We start from the raw sequence: 20109 nt of genomic DNA on the forward strand, positions 1-20109 counted from the left end.
GATTAATTGTATTTCCATTATTTCTTATGGGAAATATTGCTTCGAATTTCAGACTTTTCGAATTTAGAACTAGCTCCTGGAACGGATTAAGTTCGATTTTTGAGGTTCCACTGTACCTGAAATCTTCCCAAATGTCTCACCAGCATTGTAAAAGGGTGTTGTAGTATAGGTATTAGGGCATCAAAGAATTAACAACCTTTCACTAGAATATACAAGTTGAACTGTACATACAAGGGTCTACTTACAGCAGTACCTAAGACCAACTAGTTACAAATTAAGTCTAAGAAATAAAAAAAATGCATATGAATTATTCAGCAAACTAATCCTTACCTCCTCTGATAAATGTAGAGCAGAAATGCAGAGAAGTAAAGCAAAATTAATATCATGGATGGCAGGATAAACACTGTTAGGATAGCTGGGTAAACAAGCGACCACACCCATCTTAGGTACAACAGGTCCAGTTGGTTTCCTGGAAACATATATACATGACAAGACACTGTAAACTTTGACTACTGTATTACTGCACAATAATATAACTAATAGGGTACATAAAGCTGAGAGATGCCCAGTTCATTTAAGTGAAAATGCAAAGTATAAAGTTCAGCCTAAAGAAAAATTACACCACTGAATAATTTTCAACTATAAGCTTATATAACTCCCTAAAAGTTCTAATGCAGACAACTGTATTGCAAAATTTCCAATCATTCTAAACCTGTTATTCTCAATCATAGATACACTTAAAAACCCACACTAAGGAAAGCTTCTTCAAAAACAGTGCATAAAGTCAAGTTTAATACGTATAAGAAATTTATTTATGCATGCAGAAAATTTCTTGTATATCACATTTTGTATCTCATTCAATTAATATTGCTTAAGATTATCATGCTAGTTTCTTACATTATCATTATACACAAAAAAGAAATGTATATCATCCTCAATAGGAAACAGAGATACAGTAATTCAACTTTTTATAATAAATAGCTACTAGTTTTTACTAAATATGTACCTGCTCTAAGGGATGGATAACTAATTTCAAAGGGAAGAATGAACCAGCTTACCTATTAAAAGACTTTTTTTTAACACACCAGGTATCTCCCACCAGAGTAGGGTGACCCAAAAAAGATGAAACACTTTCATTATCAATCACTCCATCACTGTCTTGCCAGAGGCACCTCTGATACTACAGTTCAAAACTGCTAATGCATATTTACTGGTATAGTATATGCTCATTAGTTATAGACTACTGTAGTGTCTGTGTAAGAAAAACAAATTTAAATATAGTCTCTGTTTTATCATAAAAGCATTGAATTTATGTGAATTTGTTTAAATAAGATCAAAAAAGCAAATTTGAATAAGGAATATACAGTGGACCCCCGGTTAACGATTTTAATCCGTGCAAGAGGGCTCATCGTTATGCGAAATAATCGTTATGCGAATGAATTTTCCCCATAAGAAATAATGGAAATCAAATTAATCCGTGCAAGACGCCCAAAAGTATGAAAAAAAATTTTTTTTACCACATGAAATGTTAATTTTAATACACACAAACTGAAAAAGGCATGCACAATTAAATGACACTTACTTTTATTGAAGATCTGGTGATGATTGATGGGATGGGAGGAGGGGAGAGCATTATCTTCTTACTGTTTAGAAGGGGAATCCCCTTCCATTACGACTTGAGGTAGCAAGTCCTTTTCCGGGGTTACTTCCCTTCTTCTTTTAATGCCACTAGGACCAGCTTGAGAGTCACTGGACCTCTGTCGCACAACAAATCTGTCCATAGAGCTCTGTACCTCCCGTTCCTTTACGATTTGTCTAAAATGGGCCACAACATTGTCATTGAAATAGTCACCAGCATGGCTTGCAACAGCTGTGTCAGGGTGATTTTCATCTATAAAGGTTTGCAGTTCAACCCACTGTGCACACATTTCCTTAATCTTTGAAGTAGGCACAATGGATTCCACAACTGGCATAGGCTTCTCAGGGTTAGCCCCAAACCCTTCAAAATCTTTCTTAATTTCCATACTAATTCTCACCCTTTTTACCACAGGGTTGGCACTAGAAGCTTTCTTGGGGCCCATGGTCACTTATTTTCCAGAAACAGCACCGAAAATACTGTAATAATACGAAATATTCCGAGTGTATGCTTGGATGTTACCGCGGAGGCTGGCTGGTAAACAATGGGACGGGGCGGCACATGTGAGGCTGGCTGAGGGCACATTGGACGCGTCTCGGACGAAAATCGGTAAGCGGGTTTTTAATCGGTATGCGCGGCAAAAATTTTGCGATAAAAGTAATCGTTATGCGGAAAAATCGCTATGTGATGCCATCGTTATGCGGGGGTCCACTGTATGGCATGGTTTAGCGAGCATTATCGACATGTTGCTCACTGAGCAGAGAGGAGGATGTGATTCCCTGCTCAGCTCTCACTAGTTTTATCAGTAGACTGTAATCAAGCTTCCTAACTTTTATTCTGAAGCATATGGCAGCCAATATGAATGGTTACAAGTGCACTGATGCTTACTTTACCCAAATATAATATTACTTTATGTTCCACCCCATCCAAAACAAGTTCCAAAAGGTCACTAAGTGATAGCAAATACACTGGTGAAAATGCCAAGAGCATTTCTCCAAAGAAAAGTAAGTTCAACAGTTTTCAGGAAATATAAACATACCGAGAGAATAAATATAGAAAGCAGAACTCCATGAGTATAAACAAGTACATATATATGCAGTACAGGTACTGTAGATGGGTAACATGTAGATAGAGAACCCGGGTGTCCAAGAATGAGATAGAGATGCTGGTAAGATTATCAGACTGCATGAATTACAAAGTATGATCCATTCTTCCCAAATGTAGCAAATAAATAGAATACTAAACATATACAGATGTAAATATTACAGAAAAACTTATGGACATCAAGGTTGCGTATAACCATGTACAAGTCCAACTGACCAATAAATGTGCTTGTGGCTGATGTTATATTCATCACCAGAGAGCAGAAACTTGACGAGTCATCACAATTCATTCTTGCTGGACCAATGATATACACTTTTCCCTGAAAATGTTTAACAACACAATTATAAGTGTAAATGGTGATCAGTGCCAACCTGTATGTGATTATAACACAAATGCTGTATTAGGATATTTATTAAGATGTTTCATGTGCTGGAGCTTCATCAATCCAACAAAGAGGACTAAAGTTTACAGGGAATAGTATGAATAGTGGGACACAGATCAGGTATTACATGTGGGAATGGGTCTAAATGATGGCTGTTTCTGATTTAGGCAGGATAAGTCTGGTGAGAACATCTGAAATAATAAAACTGCCCAAATTCTGCATGAAAGTATTGGTAGTTGCAATAAGAGCAGATTCTAAACAGTGTTTGTTGTGCTGGTCAGTTTCTCTGATGACTAATTTGGCACCTTCGAAGCTCATGATATGGTTGTGAGATAGGTGTACATGTATAGTGTAGTTGTTTAAATCATCCCACTGACACTTGTACTTGTGTTCCTAATGCATTGTCTCAAGCTGATATTAGTCTCCCACACATATAGTTCATTCTAGGTAGTAGGTTTGTAGACAGCAACCGCCCATGGAGGTACTACCGTCCTGCCAAGTGAGTGTAAAACGGATGCCTGTAATTGTTTTACATGATGGTAGGATTGCTGGTGTCCATTTTTCTGTCTCATAAACATGCAAGATTTCAGGTATGTCTTGCTACTTCTACTTACACTTAGGTCACACTACACATACATGTACAAGTATATATATACACACCCCTCTGGGTTTTCTAATATTTTCTTACTAGTTCTTGTTCTTGTTGTTTATTTCCTCTTATCTCCATGGGAAAGTGGAACAGAATTCTTCCTCCGTAAGCCATGCGTGTTGTAGGAGGCAACTAAAATGCCGGGAGCAAGGGGCTAGTAACCTCTTCTCCTGTATATATTACTAAATGTAAAAGTTGAAACTTTTGTTTTTCCTTTTGGGCCACCCCACCTTGGTGGGATACGGCCGGTGTGTTGAAAGAAAGAAAGAAACACATATAGTTCATTGCAACATCCCTTCCCCCATCTTTCACCACGTGTGATGGTACATAGTCTATAGTTTTTCTGTGTAGCAATGAAAAAATAGACACCATCTCATGTGGGAATGGTATAACAAACTGTATGGGACAGACTTCTAAAAGTCTGCAACAATTCATCAGGGAATGGATATACACATGCAAAAGGGATGATTTAAACAATGCCTGCACTATACACAGAAACTGCCATAAGCATTTCATTTAACGTGAACATACCAAATTAGTCATCAGAGAAACTGATCAGCACAGCAGGTGCTATTTAAATTCTGCTCTTATTGCAACTACAGTATCAATATAGTATATCATCACACAGAATTCCTGCAGTTTTATGATTTCAACTGTTCTTACCAGACTCATACCCTAACTGGACACAGCTATCACTTAACCCCACCTCAACATGAAGTACCTGACCTACAACCCACTATATATATACAGTAGCATGCAAACTTTGGTTCTCTGTATTCGACTGATAAAGCCTCTGGTAGACAAAGTCTCCTCAATAAATGTCCTAATACAATATTCATCTTACTAGTATACAAGACAATTAAAGTAATATTTCAGTGCTGTACTTGATATACAGTACTCTCATAATTCATGCAACTACAATTCATATTATTGACAATTTGAGATTTAAATTTTGTTGCCAAGACCAAGAGTCATGCACAAAATAATACTTTATCATGCAGTGGGCTAGTTTCCTATCATGCCCAGAATGAGGCCATTGTTTTAGGGGGAAGCCTACCTTTACTCCATAATGTAAACACCCATCAACACTCAGTTGCCCTCTGAATGTGCCCCGTAAGACATTGTCTCTTGTTTAGCAATCAATTTTAATGTTTTCATCACCTTAATGCACCAGGTGATTTCAAATGCATGGCTATGCTTATTTATCACACTCAGAACCCCTGTGCTTTAAAAGGTAAGGATAAAACCACTTCGTCTGTTATTTGGTGGTAAAACAAAACAGCATGGATGAATGAGAAATTGTTTATGGAGTGTTTCAAAAATTCTATGGTATTGTACACATTACTTGAAAAAGGTGTATACTGCATGTCAGCTATGGTAAAACCTCTGGATCTCTGAGATGGTATATCCAGAGAAATTAATGCCCAAATGAATACTGTATACCCTAAGCCTCCTCCAATGAATAAGGCATCAAATCTACTGATAAGAACATAATGATAGATTGCTGTTTTGTAAATATTTAATTTTATTATTTAGCATAAAAATGTGAGTACCAAAAAATTACATTTTGACAAGACAATGTACTACTGCACAAAAAAGGCATTAAAAAAGTGCACATAAATGTAATAATAATAATAATTTTATTTCTACAAGTACCTGTACAAGGTATACAAGCCTAGCTGACATCAATGACATACTCTACTACTATATAGAAAGCTGCTTGTTATGCAGAGCATTTCAGGCAAATTAGGTCAACCCACACCAGTCAACTAACCCACACCAGTCAACCCACACCAGTCGACTAACACCCTGGTACCCATTTTATACTGATGGGTGAACATAGACAACCGGTGTAAGGAAACACGCCCAATGTTTTAACCCTCACCAGGAATCGAACCCGGACCCCTCACTATGTGAAGCGAGAGCTTTTGCCACCAGGACACAGACCACCATTAAAACTTCCTGCAGATCAATATAACACATGTATCACAATCATATTTATATGACAATTTTATATCTAAAGTTCTAACCTAGCCCTTTAGTTACTGTGAATAGGTAATGGTCCTCTTCAATCATCTAATACCTGGAGTATACCTAGAGAGAATTTCAGGGGTCAACGCCCCTGCAGCCCGGTCTGTGACCAGGCCTCATGGTGGATCAGGGCCTGATCAACCAGGCTATTACTGTTGGCCGCACGCAACCCACTCGACTTTAGGTGCCTGTCCAGCGCCTACTTGAAGACAGCCAGGGGTTTATTGGTAATCCCCCTGATATATGCTGGGAGGCAGTTCAACAGTCTTGGGCCCTTGACATTTATTATGTTGTCTCTTATCATGCCAGTGGCACCCCTGCTTTTCATTGGGGGATGTTGCATTGTCTGCCGAGTCTTTTGTTTTCATAGGGAGTGATTTTCATCTGCAAATTTGGTACTAATCTCTCTAGGATTTTCCAAGTGTAATAATCATGTCTCTCCTGCCTGCACTCTAGGGAGTACAGGTTGAGGAACTTCAAGCATTCTCAGTAACTGAGGTGTTTTATCACAGTTATGTGTGCCGTGAAGGTTCTCTGTACATTTTCTAGGTCAGCAATTTCACCTGTCTTGATAGGTGGTGTTAGTGTGCAGCAATATTCCAGCCTAGATAGAACAAGCAGCTTGAAGAGCATCATCATGGGCCTGGCATCCCTAGTTTTGAAGGTTCTCATTATCCATCCTGTCATTTTTCTAGCAGATGCGATTGATACAATGTTGTGGTCTTTGAAAGTGAGATCCTCTGACATTATCACTCCCAGGTCTTTTACATTAGTTTTTCACTCTATTTTGTACTTGGAATTTGTTTTATACTCCGATATAGTTTTAATTTCCTCACATTTTCCATATCAGAGTACATATAGTTGAAATTTCTCATCATTGAACTTCATATTGTTTTCTGTAGTACTGCCAGCCAGGACACAACCCTCATCACCCACCGGCATCACCACAACACACGACAGACAACAACAAACATGGCCGCCGCTACATTCCAAGATAACTCCTTCCCAGTATTTGATGTCAAGAAGATCACCGACCCAGAAATAGCTAAACTCCTTATGATTCAGAACCAAACGATCACCAAACTAACTCAAGAAATGCAGGAACTAAAGGCTAGCAATGCAGATTACCTCAACAAGATCACTGCTCTAGAACATAAACTAGACACTCTAGAACAACAAAGCAACACCCACACCCAGTCCCTAGACACCATCAACACTCTAAAAGACCAAGTCACCCTACTTACTACCAACATTACAGAGGAAAGATCAAGAGTGGACCAACAACTTGCCAATGTCATAACCAACTTCCAAGACCATAATGACCAACAGCAGCTATCTGTGGGCTATCAAGCAGGTAAAAAAACAGTGCTGTTAAAATTCCAAACTAGCTTACAAAGAAACAACCTACTAAAAACATCTATTTCTATGAAAACTGATGTTTACGTCAATGAGTGCCTTACCAAAACGAGACAAAACCTTCTTTATCGGCTAAGAAAATTGCGCTATGCCCAAAAAATCCACCAGTGCTTTGTGAGGGATGGAAAAATAGCAGTTAGGAAACAGCCCACTGGGAAGAGATACTTCATCTCCACAGAACATGACCTTAAAACATTCCTAAGTGAGGCTGGACTAACAGAATCAGAGTAAAGTGCAGATAATACCCATAGTCCACCGTTAGTGTTATATTGTCATAAATTTGTGCCCCCCTAAAATTCTAATACCCCAACTACTTTTAATTGTCATTGTTGTATTCAACGACCATTCTACCTCATAGTCTTAATTGTATTTAATATCTACAGAATCTATCTCCTTTTTTACAACTTACCACATCACTGTTCCATCTTATTTTATTATAAACTAACCATAACTTGTCTTCAATAATTCTACCTCACTTTAAAAAATACTCAATTGCCCAATTTTATTCTAAATCCCTATTATTGCCCAATTTTACTTTAAACTATATTGATCAAACTTATTGTAAACTTCTTTTATTGACCATTTTTATTCCATACTTTTTTAACCTAGTATTTTCAACTACAACTTTTATATTATCCTGTCTACCATCTTACTAGCATATTATAACCAAGTCATTGCCATTTTTATTTTTATCATTTTTTTTTATTATTATTTTGCTACCTTAATTTGTGTATTTTATCCTGTCAATTTAAATCTAATTATACTCTAATTCTTGTAAACAACTTATATAAGACCTTAGTGCAATTACAATTGAGAGTCTTGTTCCTTTATTATATTATTAGATTAATCACAGTTTTACTCTAGCTCATTCTAGCTCAATACATAGTCAATACCAAATTCACTATACTAGACCATAGTGCAATTACTAGTGAGAGACTGGTGCTATTTGTAATTTGTATTTTTATATTATTAGACTAAACCTAGTTGTACTATAGCTCTTTCTAGCTCAATACATAGTCAATACCAAATTCACTATATTAGACCATAGTGCAAGTTGTTTACTATAGTGCTCAATACATAGAGACATAGTGGTGACTATTTTTAATTTGTATTTTTATATTATTAGATTAAATTCAGTTGTACCATAGCTCATTCTACCTCAATACATAGTCAATACCAAATTCACTATATTAGACCATAGTGCAATTACTAGTGAGAGACTAGTGCTATTTTTAATTTGTACTTTTATATTATTAGATTAAACCTATTGTACTTTAGCTCACTCTAGCTCAAAACATAGACTCCACAAAAGTCATTATTAGACCTTAGTGCAATTACAAGTGAGAGTCTTGTTCTATTTTTAATTTGTATTTTTATATTACTAGTTTATACCTAGTTGTACTTTAGTTCATTCCAGCACAACACATAGACAACATCAACTTCATTATGTGTAGTAGTGACTATACCCTACATGACCAAAATACTCTAGCTATATACTTGTCCAAACTTCCTACCACTACAGATATCAGTACTAGAACTCAACACACAACTCAGGATATAAATAACCATAATTTAAACCTAGAAGATGATTGATCACGTTGACCCTGATCTAAACCTCCATAATCTGACACCCAATCAAAACCTATTGGAAAGTAACTGCCTTTATTACACAGCATCACAAGCCACCACTATCCTAAACAATGCTAAAAGTCTATCAGTACTTAACTACAACATCAGGTCCTTAAGCAAACACTATGATGACCTCCTAGCACTCCTTGAATCACTAAAGACACCCTTCTCCTGCATTATTCTTACTGAGACCTGGCTTAAGCAGGACACAATAGATATCTACCCTCTACCAGGATACACAGCAATTCACAACTGCAGAACAAACCAAGTTGGGGGTGGTATTGCAATCTATTACTCTAACCAATTATCTTGTCTTAGCACCACTTGCTTTAGTGATGAATATGGGGAATACATTTTTGCTAATTTTACTGTAAAAAACCTTAAGACGCCTATAACAATCGGTGCCATTTACCGGATACCTCACACAAACATCCCAAATTTCAGTGAGAAATTAAAGTCACTAATAACAAACAGACAAATGAATAAGCACCACCTTCTCTTAGCTGGAGACTTCAACATCAACCTTGGCTTACTAGATGATCAGCCTGTAACTGATTTCATCAACAATATGAACAACACACTTCTCATACCAACAATAACTAAACCAACCAGGCTCACTGAGACAAGTGCAACCATAATAGACCACATATGGACCAATATACTAGCCCCCCTTAAATCAGGGATAATCACAGATAGCACTACAGACCACTACCCTACCTTCCTCCTGACAAACATTAGTAAACCACCACTTGAATACAACAAAGTCTCATTTAGACTCCATGACGAGGCCTCAGTAAGGAAGTTCACAGCTGACCTAGAGACTGTTGATTGGCCTACAGAATTCTCCAAGGCCAATGGTATTGATGACTGGACAGACATTTTTCTTAACAAATTACTTAGACTATACAACAAACATTGTCCTATAAAAACAAAACAGATCACAAACAAACGGCTTGGTTGCCCATGGCTAACCAGCACCATTCTGAAATCCATTGACAAGAAACACCAATATGAAAAGCAATATAGACAGGGCTTAATACACAAAGATACTCTTAAACACTATTCATCAGCTCTCACCAAAGTAATAAAAAAAGCCAAACAACTATACTACTCCAGTAGATTCACAGACACTAGAGGAGATATAAAAAAGACCTGGAAAACACTCTCTCAGATTCTAGGGACCCACAAACTGAGAAAAACCAAGAATATTGTCCTAACTAAACCTAATGAAACACCACTACATCCCACTGACACAGCTAACAAGATAAACGACTTCTTCTCAAACATAGGATCTAATCTCGCCAGTAAAATCCCACATACCAATGCCCATGCCGGGGACTACCTAGATGGAAATTTCCCTAATTCCTTCTATCTTGCACCAACTGAGCCCACGGAAGTCATTGAGATCATAAAGTCACTTAAAAATAACTCGGGGAATCTGTCTCATGTCCCACCATTACTGTACAAGCGAGCGGCCCATGTCCTTTCGCATGCTATTTCATTACTTTTTAACAAGTCAATAGAGACTAGCACCTTCCCGAAACTACTCAAGATGGCAAGGGTTACACCAATACATAAAGGTGGTGACCCTACAGACTTAAACAACTATAGGCCAATATCTAACTTACCATTGCTATCCAAAATCTTTGAGAAACTCGTGCACAGGAGACTGTATTCATTTATAACGGCTCAAAACATACTCAACCCCTGCCAATTTGGATTCAGGAAAAATAAAAGCACTAATGATGCAATCATAAAAATGCTAGATCTGCTTTACACAGCATTGGAAAATAAGGAATATCCACTAGGAATTTTTATTGACCTAAGAAAAGCTTTTGACACAGTAGACCACGACATCCTACTCCACAAACTTGATCATTACGGTATAAGAGGCCATGCGCTTGCTTATTTCAAATCTTACATTACTAATAGGTATCAGTACGTCACCATTAAAGACACAGCATCAGCAACACGGCCACTTGATACTGGAGTTCCGCAGGGAAGTGTCCTTGGTCCCCTGCTCTTCCTCATATACATCAATGACCTTCCAAACGTATCCCAACACCTGAAACCCATTCTCTTTGCTGATGACACGACTTATGTCATCTCTCACCCTAATCTTGCCACCCTCAACACCATTGTGAATGAGGAGCTGATTAAAATATCGACTTGGATGACAGCCAATAAACTTACGCTTAACACTGACAAAACCTACTATATTATGTTTGGTAGCAGAGCAGGAGATGCACAAATTAACATTAAGATTGACAACACTCTAATTACCAGAAATAATGGGGGAAAATTCCTAGGCTTATACCTTGACAACAACCTGAATTTCAGCACCCATATCCAGCATATAGCCAAAAAAGTATCCAAAACGGTTGGGATCCTCTCCAAGATACGATACTACGTGCCGCAAAATGCCCTTCTCACACTATACCACTCACTTATTTATCCATACCTCACCTATGCTATTTGTGCTTGGGGATCAACTGCAGCAACACACCTAAAGCCAATAATAACCCAACAAAAAGCTGCAGTAAGAATAATCACTAAATCCCATCCCTGGCAACACACCCCCCCACTCTTCATAGATCTAAACTTACTCCCAGTTCAGTACATCCACACTTACTACTGTGCAATCTACATCTACAGGGCCTTAAACTCTAATATCAACCTTGACCTAAAACGCTTTCTTGATAGTTGTGACAGAACCCACAGGCATAACACCAGACACAAACATCTCTACGACATTCCCCGTGTCCGACTAAACCTTTACAAAAATTCAATGTATGTCAAAGGCCCTAAAATCTGGAATACCCTACCTGAGAACTCTAGAACTGCAGACACATTCATCACCTTCAAAACTACCATTAGAAAACATCTTATCTCCCTGATACACCCCGTCAACTAACTACACGAATACCACCTGGTGGTTCACACTTACACTCACTCACTCATTTGACCATAAACAGAAATATTAATCTCAGTCTTAAAATAATGAATCCTGTGATACTCCAATACTGAAACTATGTACTGTGCCAAAACAAAAGCATTCACATTGCTAAACTCACAAACTAGTATTTAGTCACTTAGCCATAATACCAACTTACCTCATAATTTGTAATATTTTACAATTAAGAATAAAACTAAGTATGCCCGAAATGCCTAGCCATGCTAAGCGTTCTAGTGGTACACTCTGTAATCACAATTTTACTACATGTAAACCAAACAATAACCAAATTTCTGTAAACTCAGCATTGTAATCCTTATAGAGAATAAACTTTGAATTTGAATTTGAATTTGAATTTGAATCATTGGGGGGATGTTGCACCGTCTGTCAAGTCTTTTGCTTTCGTAGGGAGTGATTTTCGTGTGCAAGTTCGGTACAAGTCCCTCTAGGATTTTCCAGCAGGTGGATCAGTCCACGTAAACCCAGGCAGAACGGAATATAGACACCCTTAGGTAAGATAAGTTTTTGTTCAGATTTTTAGTCTGGAGGGTTAGCCACCCAGGATAACCCAAGAAAGCCAGTGCATCATTGAGAACCATTGGGGTTCTTCAATCTTGTCCCCAAGGATGACCCACACCGGTCAGTTTACACCCAGGTACCTACTTACTTGCTAGGTGAATTGGGACAGCATGTGTAAGGAAACACATCCATTGTTTCCATTCGGCTGGGGACTGAACCACGGACACTTGGTGTGTGAGGTGAGAGCATTGCCTACTAGGCCTTGGGACATCCTTCCTATCTGAGTCAGTCATTAATTTCCTTCACAGCCAAAAATATGCAGTGTGGAAATAAGGAACTGATAAATGGCACTCACACACAGTGCCCAACCAGCACGGTATGACATAAACGTAAAATTATGAAAATAGCTATTGCTTATTAAATCTTAAGCTAGTCATAAGTTTGCCTGAGATACTCCAATATAGAAGCTTTAATAGAAATTGTGTATCATGCCAAGACAAAACCATTCTCATTACTAAATTTACAAATTGTAATTGTGGAAAATACTGTATATTTTCCGGAAATACGGTAATTTATAGGTAAATAGATGCCCTATATTGTATTTAATAAAAGTGTATTTTTAAAAGAAGAGACAGTCGCCATTTTGTTTGAATTTGGATTAGAAACGTTGGTGTAATGGGAAGAATTTTTCGTGCTCTAGAGGTTAAAATTAGGCTGTCACCTCTCAAATAGGAGACGAAATTGTTGGATGTGCATTACTGCATAACTTGGCTATCAGGCGACTGGACAAGACAGCTCCAGGAACCTCAGATAAGTCTTATGTAGTAACCTGGCCAGTGTTATTTTCATAGACAGTGAGGTTTTCTGAGTATGATACACATTAATCTCCAGTTTAATTGGTGAGTGATTTTTAAGATATTCTCCTTCTGTTATGTAATTGTTTACCTGGAGTTTACCTGGAGAGAGTTTCGGGGGTCAACGCCCCCGCGGCCCGGTCTGTGACCAGGCCTCCTGGTGGATCAGTGCCTGATCAACCAGGCTGTTGCTGCTGGCTGCACGCAAACCAACGTACGAGCCACAGCCTGGCTGATCAGGAACTGACTTTAGGTGCTTGTCCAGTGCCAGCTTGAAGACTGCCAGGGGTCTGTTGGTAATCCCCCTTATGTGTGCTGGGAGGCAGTTGAACAGTCTCGGGCCCCTGACACTTATTGTATGGTCTCTTAACGTGCTAGTGACACCCCTGCTTTTCATTGGGGGGATGGTGCATCGTCTGCCAAGTCTTTTGCTTTCGTAGTGAGTGATTTTCGTGTGCAAGTTCGGTACTAGTCCCTCTAGGATTTTCCAGGTGTATATAATCATGTATCTCTCCCTCCTGCGTTCCAGGGAATACAGGTTTAGAAACCTCAAGCGCTCCCAGTAATTGAGGTGTTTTATCTCCGTTATGCGCGCCGTGAAAGTTCTCTGTACATTTTCTAGGTCGGCAATTTCACCTGCCTTGAAAGGTGCTGTTAGAGTGCAGCAATATTCCAGCCTAGATAGAACAAGTGACCTGAAGAGTGTCATCATGGGCTTGGCCTCCCTAGTTTTGAAGGTTCTCATTATCCATCCTGTCATTTTTCTAGCAGATGCGATTGATACAATGTTATGGTCCTTGAAGGTGAGATCCTCCGACATAATCACTCCCAGGTCTTTGACGTTGGTGTTTCGCTCTATTTTGTGGCCAGAATTTGTTTTGTACTCTGATGAAGATTTAATTTCCTCATGTTTACCATATCTGAGCAATTGAAATTTCTCATCGTTGAACTTCATATTGTTTTCTGCAGCCCACTGAAAGATTTGGTTGATGTTCGCCTGGAGCCTTGCAGTGTCTGCAATGGAAGACACTGTCATGCAGATTCGGGTGTCATCTGCAAAGGAAGACACGGTGCTGTGGCTGACATCCTTGTCTATGTCGGATATGAGGATGAGGAACAAGATGGGAGCGTGTATATATATAACCATTTATTATTTTTAATATACAGTCCACAAATTTATATATTTACCAGCATTCCTGGTGATGTATATTTCATTTAATTAATAGGTCCAGAGCAACTTGTGGATATGACAGTTGTAGATATCGAAGGGGGACATTTTTTGCGACCTAGGTGTCCCAAATTCCTACTTGTCAAACTGATAAATAATAATTATCTATGTTCATTTACTGTTATGTATATAACAATACATACAGATAAATGCAATTTTCCACAGTAATATTCTTAAATGCTTTGAACTACCTCACTATTGTAAATCTATTTAATCACTACAGTTACCTAACTTTAATATCAGTATGCCCAATAACCCGTGTCAATATAGAGTAAGAACTAGTATTAGTCTAACCATACCACAGACGGGGATAGAACCCGCGATCAGAGTCTCAAAACTCCAGACCGTCGCTTCAGCCACTGGGCCAGCTAGCCACAATACGATTTGTCCAACTAGGTATATTTCTAGAAATATACCTAGTTGGAAGAATCTTATTGTGGCTAGCTGGCCCAGTGACTAACGTGATGGTCTGGAGTTTTGAGACTCTCTGATCGCGGGTTCTATCCCCGTCTGTGGTATGGTTTGTTTGCAATCGTGTCATTACGATTTTGCGAATCTAGTATTAGTCTGCCTGAATTGCCAAGGCATACTAGTGGCCTTCTTTGTAATTAATATTTTATATGTAAACCACACACTGTAATTAATATTTTTAATATGTAAACCCCACATTGTAATCTTTACAGAGAAATAAACATTTCAATTTCAAAGACAACTGTCCCAAGATGTGAATGGAGGAAATCCGTCCCAGTAACAAGCAGAGAAGTGGCTTAAAACTGAATCCCAGGTGGAAACAGACATATAGGCAAGACTCTTGACACTTGCTGCCCATATTAACCATAAGAAAATACAGCAGTACATACAAGTTGGTTGAATGCTGTGGGCCACATTTTGGGTGAAGACCAAGAGTCATAATGGAAATAAACTGCACGGCTTAACTTTCTTGAGGGTTCTTCTGTGTTATTAACCCACTGGCATTGTTAATTTGAAGGACCCCAATGGAAATAAGTCACTCTGACTTTTTTGAGTTATCCTAGGTACTTTACACATATGCTGCTATGTATGATAATCTATGTAACTGTATTTGTGTGGAGCCGAATAAACTTACTTAGTCACTGTTATCTCCTACCAACAATCAGAGAAAAGTTAATATCCAGGTAAATTTTTCACTTAAGCTTGGGATAGATAAATTATTTCTTACGATGGTCTTGATGGCACACATGTTAAAGGCAGAAAATGTTACAGCACACAAATAATACTGTGTTTATTTAGCCCTGTGTGACCCTTGTGGGTTTAGCACTTAGTTTTCATAATAATAACTTCTTATTTAGGGTAGGATTAGCCAACAGTCAATGCGACATTTCTGCTGGGGTCCTCATAAGGTACTAAAGACACTGGTTACGGTAGATCTTTTTACTACGTTTCACCCAAGGCTGGGCAAAACACTGCTTACCAGTACCTTTAATTCTATCTCTCAAGAAAGAGGGGGCCTTGATGCCGGTGTTGGGAACTTGATCCATGGAATTGAACTTTTCCTCTCATTCTTTGAATCGAGACTAAAAACCTACCATTCTCCTGACGCAGTATGACCCATGCGGGCTTAGCGCATTTCCCTAAAAACAAACGAAAATGTAAAGACACTAAGGCGAGCACCTATATTCCCATTAATGCCATTCAAAATTAGTATGGCTAGTTATAAATCAAATACTTAACATTTGTTTCACTAAACCTTTGGAACCAACACAAATATTCCACAAAGATTACACACATAAGGTGATAACAAATATTCACCCATATTATACACTCGTAATGCATTTCCCATGTTAATTTTCAGTTACTTTGAACCCTTCACAGGTGATTGAGTTTAAAAGGCATCAAATGATGAAGCATCTATAGACCTACCTAGAGAGATAACCTGAAATAAATGCAATAATATGAGGAGACCCACCGTGAAGTTGACCAACATTGGCCAGCCAGGAGACACCTCTGGCCCAGACTACTTTATTTCTACCAGTACATCATACAACTTATACAGTACAGTAAGTTTATTTAGGCACAGATACACATAAATACTGTTACACAAATTATTATACATGGTAGCATATTTGTAAATTATCTAGGATACTCCCCCAAACTAGTCAAAGTGGCTTATTTCCATTCAGGTCCTTTAATTTTGGTATTAATTGTGGAATTTGATCTTTGACAAATATGTTGTTATAACTTGGTTTATTATTGTGTGTGACAATATATTAAAATAAATATGTGGAGTAGGATGGCACTTGAAGTGACTGAACATGGATGGCATGTATAACGGTACTTGCTGTGTATCTATGCATTCAAAAAATTATGCACTGTTCATACATACTGTATGTATGGACATTATGTAATATACATACATGAATGCATACAATATACATGCGTGAAACAAACGTACATACAATAAACATGTATGTAATAAAAGAATGCAAGTCTAAATTATTTAGGCTTTGCGTATATAACATACAACAAAAATTATAGTTTTCTTGAGGACACACACACATTATGAGCACATAAAAGGTATATTAATTATATCTTACTTAAGATAACCCAATAAAGACAATTTGACTTGTTTACTTACTTCCGTTGGGATCCCTTGCAATACACATGCACGAATTCATGCAATTTATATAGTGTACTCACCTATTTGTGGTTGCAGGTGTCGAGTGTGTGTGTGTGTGTTAGTTACCATTGTGTCCTAGGCGCATGTCGATTAGACACTAGGCCTGTAGTATATGCGTGTGTGTGTGTGTGTGTGTACTCACCTATTTGTGGTTGCAGGGGTCGATTCACAGCTCCTGGCCCCGCCTCTTCGCTGATTGCTACTAGGTCCTCTCTCTCCCTGCCCCATGAGCTCTATCATACCTCGCCTTAAAACTATGTATGGTTCCTGCCTCCACCACATCACTTTCTAGGCTATTCCATGGCCTGACTACTCTATGACTGAAGAAATACTTCCTAACATCCCTTTGATTCGTCTGAGTCTTCAACTTCCAATTGTGACCTCTTGTGTCTGTGTCCCATCTCTGGAACATCCCGTCTTTGTCCACCTCTGTGTGTGTGTGTGTGTGTGTGTGTGTGTGCACTCACCTAGTTGTGGTTGTAAGAGTATGTATATTCACCTATATGTGGTTGCAGGCGTCGGTCCACAGCTCCTGGCCCCCGCCTCTTCGCTGGTCGCTACTAGGTCCATTGTCCAAGATTGCTTCACTTCCTGACAAAGTCTATGACTGAAGAAATACTTCCTAACATTTATATGACTCACGAAATCGTAATGACTCGTCTGAGTTTTCAACTTCCATTTGTATCCCCTTGTTCCTTTGTCCCATCTCGGAAACATTCTAGCCCTGTCCATCTTGTCAGTTCGTCTCAGTATTTTATGTCCCGTAGCTCGACTGTTAGCACATCAGCTCACACACAGATCCGGGGGTCGATCCCGGTACGGCTGGAAACATTAGGCGTGTTTCCTTAAGGCACCTGCTGTCCATGTTCACCTATCAGTAAAATAGGTACCTGAGTGTTAGTCGACTGGTGTGGGTCACATCCTGAGACAAAATTGACTTAATTTGCCCGAAATGCTCTGCATAACCAGGGGTTTCCTATATAGTAGTATGTCACTGATGTCAGCTACCCCTGCATATCTTGTACATGTACTTGTAGAAACAAAGATATTATTATTATTATTATGTCCCCCTATCCCTCTTGTCCTCTAGTACCGTCAGGTTGAGTTCCCTTTACCTCTCATCATGGGATATACATCCCTTAGCTCCGGGACTAGTCTTGTTGCAAACCTCTACACTTTGTCTAATTTCTTAATGTACGTACGTGTGTGTGTTACTGACTGGGGGGACCCCACTGCCTCAGAGACTTAAATTCATACATACAATATACATACGTACATGTACTAAGCCACTGAGATTGAGGTGCAAATAACGCGTGTGACACAGTCAATCAGGTGAAGACCTGTTCTGTTGGTCCAGCAACTGGATGGGTGACCACCAAGCCCTCCAGCAACCTCCATTAGCCCTGCACTTCCTTTATACAGCATAAATGAAACGAGATGGAGACTAACAATCCTGGTATATGCACTGCCCTCCTCCAACAAGCAGTTTTATAGATAGCGTACGAAAATGCTGATGCTTCATATTTATAATTAATCTCATGTTACTTAAGTGCTCTTAGTTTATTGTTTGTGTAGATGAGGAAAATGCATAGAGTCGTTTAAATGTTATGGTAGTATTCTCTGGCACGGGTATACAGGTTAAAAAAATAAGTGCCTTAGGAATTACATTTATCGATGACAGCTAACAAACTTATAGTAAATGTAGATAATGAATATTGCGAGATACATACTTACTGGAGACTTAGCAGATAATATGATATATGTTTATATTTGCGTTTTGTGTACCATATATAAATATTAACTTCTGGAAAAAATAAATAAAAAATTTATTTCCTATGAGCCAAACAAAGAAGTAACTAATTATTATCATTATTGGAATCAGAAATAAGAGCTAACGCCAGAAGGGTCATACAGCGCTGAACAGTAGTTATACTACTATATAACTAAGAAACCAAGCAGTGTGGCTTAATGTCGCATCTTCTAGGATGTGATTCCCTAATATTTAAGTACAAGTACTGTATATTCTAGATAGCTATTTACTGCTAGCTGAAAGGGAGCAACTGGTGTTACGAGACACCCGGGGAATTCTCCAAATGTCTTGAACCCAGGTCCTTCCTGATGTGATCCAAGTATCTTTCCACTGAGCTATGAGTCACGTATAAGGACATCTATAGTGTAGTAGCAGTATGTATGATAAATGTACTTATGTGTACCTCTCCCTGAATAAACTTAAGTAACTCACTAATTCAAATCGTCCATACAATAACTGGCTAGAGGACTGTATATAATCTGACCAAACGATGCACCAATCATCTACATTTACAGGAAAAAATACACCTGCATATTTGTGCAAGTAAAAACTTATTAATTTTATTGTGAATAGCTGCAAATGCTAAGGTGTTGGACGCGACCACAACACAGATCAGCTGATGATATAAACACAGCACGGAACATGAATCAGCAGCCAGCAGGACCTTACACGACTCCAGCGTGAACTTTGATAAAAGTGTAGACGTCTCGCCCTGCTCTGGACATCTGTGGTTTAATCCCTATGTTGTTTTTAGGCCGCCTCTGCAACTGAGAAGTGAAAGATCGATCCTTTTTCCTGTGTTGAAGATCGTCTCCTGACTGGGGAAAGTGGCCACCAACCATCAGATTCTGGAGGAGATTCATCTTATCTTTTTTATTTTTCTTCCCCAGTTTGAACAATATTTTTAACACTGGACACTTGCACGTAGAGCTCAGAACACGACTCCATTGCTGTTCTTCAATAAAATCAACAAACAACACGGAAAGACTACATTACTCAATATTCACCGAATTGCGAATGGGCAGATTCACTGCTCCTAGGCCAGCCTACTAAGAAATTTCAACCACTTCTACTTAATATTACAGCCGGAAATGTTCCTTGTAGGGTTAACTGGAGGGATAGCAACTGGCAAGAGTACTGTTAGTGCAATGATTCGGGATATGGGCATCCCTGTAGTTGATGCAGACCTTATTGCCAGGCAGAGTTAGTATTTACTGTTATGGTATTTTTGTACTGTGTGCT

The 20109-nt window shown here is 38.6% G+C and overlaps 1 non-coding gene across 1 annotated transcript; it reads right to left on the bottom strand.

Annotated features, from left to right (window-relative positions):
• Window positions 1–290: 290 nt before the first annotated feature.
• Window positions 291–16455, bottom strand: LOC128699354 (uncharacterized). Its single transcript, XR_011391577.1, has 3 exons — window positions 16347–16455; window positions 2957–3059; window positions 291–469 (listed from the first exon to the last, which is right to left on the bottom strand). It is a non-coding gene; the product is annotated as an uncharacterized protein (transcript).
• Between the last annotated feature and the right edge of the window lie 3654 nt (window positions 16456–20109).

This window comes from Cherax quadricarinatus, unplaced genomic scaffold, assembly GCF_038502225.1.
Source record: "Cherax quadricarinatus isolate ZL_2023a unplaced genomic scaffold, ASM3850222v1 Contig4360, whole genome shotgun sequence".
NCBI lineage: Eukaryota > Metazoa > Arthropoda > Malacostraca > Decapoda > Parastacidae > Cherax > Cherax quadricarinatus.